Consider the following 3,326-nt stretch of genomic DNA (forward strand, 5'->3'; position numbering starts at 1 on the left):
CACTCTAAATTCCAAGCTTCTGCCTCTAACCCTAGGAAGCTCTTTGCCACCTTCTCCTCCCTCCTGAATCCTCCTCCCCCTCCCCCCCTCCTCCCTCTCTGCAGATGACTTCGTCAACCATTTTGAAAAGAAGGTCGACGACATCCGATCCTCGTTTGCTAAGTCAAACGACACCGCTGGTTCTGTTCACACTGCCCTACCCTGTGCTCTGACCTCTTTCTCCCCTCTGTCTCCAGATGAAATCTCGCGTCTTGTGACGGCCGGCCGCCCAACAACCTGCCCGCTTGACCCTATCCCCTCCTCTCTTCTCCAGACCATTTCCGGAGACCTTCTCCCTTACCTCACCTCGCTCATCAACTCATCCCTGACCGCTGGCTACGTCCCTTCCGTCTTCAAGAGAGCGAGAGTTGCACCCCTTCTGAAAAAACCTACACTCGATCCCTCCGATGTCAACAACTACAGACCAGTATCCCTTCTTTCTTTTCTCTCCAAAACTCTTGAACGTGCCGTCCTTGGCCAGCTCTCCCGCTATCTCTCTCAGAATGACCTTCTTGATCCAAATCAGTCAGGTTTCAAGACTAGTCATTCAACTGAGACTGCTCTTCTCTGTATCACGGAGGCGCTCCGCACCGCTAAAGCTAACTCTCTCTCCTCTGCTCTCATCCTTCTAGACCTATCGGCTGCCTTCGATACTGTGAACCATCAGATCCTCCTCTCCACCCTCTCCATTGGGCATCTAGTAGCACGGCCCACGCTTGGATTGCGTCCTACCTGACAGGTCGCTCCTACCAGGTGGCGTGGCGAGAATCTGTCTCCTCACCACGCGCTCTCACCACTGGTGTCCCCAGGGCTCTGTTCTAGGCCCTCTCCTATTCTCGCTATACACCAAGTCACTTGGCTCTGTCATAACCTCACATGGTCTCTCCTATCATTGCTATGCAGACAACACACAATTAATCTTCTCCTTTCCCCCTTCTGATGACCAGGTGGCTAGTCGCATCTCTGCATGTCTGGCAGACATATCAGTGTGGATGACGGATCACCACCTCAAGCTGAACCTCGGCAAGACGGAGCTGCTCTTCCTCCCGGGAAGGACTGCCCATTCCATGATCTCGCCATCACGGTTGACAACTCCACTGTGTCCTCCTCCCAGAGCGCTAAGAACCTTGGCGTGATCCTGGACAACACCCTGTCGTTCTCAACTAACATCAAGGCGGTGGCCCGTTCCTGTAGGTTCATGCTCTACAACATCCACAGAGTACGACCCTGCCTCACACAGGAAGCGGCGCAGGTCCTAATCCAGGCACTTGTCATCTCCCGTCTGGACTACTGCAACCGCTGTTGGCTGGGATCCCTGCCTGTGCCATTAAACCCCTACAACTCATCCAGAACACGCAGCCCGTCTGGTGTTCAACCTTCCCAAGTTCTCTACGTCACCCCGCTCCTCCGCTCTCTCCACTGGCTTCCAGTTGAAGCTCGCATCCGCTACAAGACCATGGTGCTTGCCTACGGAGCTGTGAGGGGAACGCCACCTCAGTACCTCCAGGCTCTGATCAGGCCCAACACCCAAACAAGGGCACTGCGTTCATCCACCTCTGGCCTGCTCGCCTCCCTACCACTGAGGAAGTACAGTTCCCGCTCAGCCCAGTCAAAACTGTTCGCTGCTCTGGCCCCCCAATGGTGGAACAAACTCCCTCACGACGCCAGGACAGCGGAGTCAATCACCACCTTCCGGACACACCTGAAACCCCACCTCTTTAAGGAATACCTAGGATAGGATAAGTAATCCTTCTCACCCCCCCCCCCCTTTTAAGATTTAGATGCACTATTGTAAAGTGACTGTTCCACTGGATGTCATAAGGTGAATGCACCAATTTGTAAGTCACTCTGGATAAGAGCGTCTGCTAAATGACTTCAATGTAATGTAAATGTAAGTACATAAATAATACAAATAACAACAACAAAACTTATACCTTTATCTCTACTACTACCATTACCACTAGTAGCACTTCTACCTTTATCTCTACTACTACCATTACCACTAGTAGCACTTCTACCTTTATCTCTACTACTACCATTACCACTAGTAGCACTTCTACCTTTATCTCTACTACTACAATTACCACTAGTAGCACTTCTACCTTTATCTTTACTACTACCATTACCCCTAGTAGCACTTCTACCTTTATCTCTACTACTACCATTACCACTAGAGCACTTCTACCTTTATCTCTACTACTACCATTTCCACTAGTAGCACTTCTACCCTTATCTCTACTACTACCATTACCACTAGTAGCACTTCTACCTTTATCTCTACTACTACCATTTCCACTAGTAGTACCCTTATCTCTACTACTACCATTACCACTAGTATCTTTATCTCTACTACTACCATTACCACTAGTAGCACTTCTACCTTTATCTCTACTACTACCATTACCACTAGTAGCACTTCTACCTTTATCTCTACTACTACCATTACCACTAGTAGCACTTCTACCTTTATCTCTACTACTACCATTACCACTAGTAGCACTTCTACCTTTATCTCTACTACTACCATTACCACTAGTAGCACTTCTACCTTTATCTCTACTACTACCATTACCACTAGTAGCACTTCTACCTTTATCTCTACTACTACCACATTACCACTACCATTAGCACTAGCACTACCTTTATCTCTACTACTACCATTACCACTAGTAGCACTTCTACCTTTATCTCTACTACTACCATTACCACTAGTAGCACTTCTACCTTTATCTCTACTACTACCATTACCACTAGTAGCACTTCTACCTCATAAACCTACTACTACCATTACCACTAGTAGCACTTCTACCTTTATCTCTACTACTACCATTACCACTAGTAGCACTTCTACCTTTATCTCTACTACTACCATTACCACTAGTAGCACTTCTACCTTTATCTCTACTACTACCATTACCACTAGTAGCACTTCTACCTTTATCTCTACTACTACCATTACCACTAGTAGCACTTCTACCTTTATCTCTACTACTACCATTACCACTAGTAGCACTTCTACCTTTATCTCTACTACTACCATTACCACTAGTAGCACTTCTACCTCATAAACCTACTACTACCATTACCACTAGTAGCACTTCTACCTTTATCTCTACTACTACCATCACCACCAGTAGCACTTCTACCTCTGATATCGCTACTACTACCATCACCACCAGTAGCATTTCTACCTCTGATATCTCTACTACTACCATTACCACCAGTAGCATTTCTACCTCTGATATCTCTACTACTACCATTACCACAAGTAGCACTTCTACCTTTAT

At 47.1% G+C, this 3,326-nt stretch overlaps 1 long non-coding RNA gene across 3 annotated transcripts; it reads right to left on the reverse strand.

Moving 5' to 3' along the window:
- Positions 1-1,974: 1,974 nt before the first annotated feature.
- LOC127927319 (uncharacterized) lies at positions 1,975-3,114 on the reverse strand. 3 transcript variants are annotated; one of them, XR_008126939.1, is made up of 4 exons: positions 2,815-3,114; positions 2,680-2,771; positions 2,420-2,629; positions 1,975-2,099 (listed from the first exon to the last, which is right to left on the reverse strand). It is a non-coding gene; the product is annotated as an uncharacterized LOC127927319 (long non-coding RNA). The 3 variants fall into 3 exon arrangements; XR_008126938.1 differs by lacking the exon at positions 2,680-2,771 and having other exon boundaries at positions 2,420-2,637; XR_008126940.1 differs by having other exon boundaries at positions 2,680-3,114.
- Between the last annotated feature and the right edge of the window lie 212 nt (positions 3,115-3,326).

This window comes from Oncorhynchus keta, unplaced genomic scaffold (assembly GCF_023373465.1).
Source record: "Oncorhynchus keta strain PuntledgeMale-10-30-2019 unplaced genomic scaffold, Oket_V2 Un_scaffold_12020_pilon_pilon, whole genome shotgun sequence".
NCBI lineage: Eukaryota > Metazoa > Chordata > Actinopteri > Salmoniformes > Salmonidae > Oncorhynchus > Oncorhynchus keta.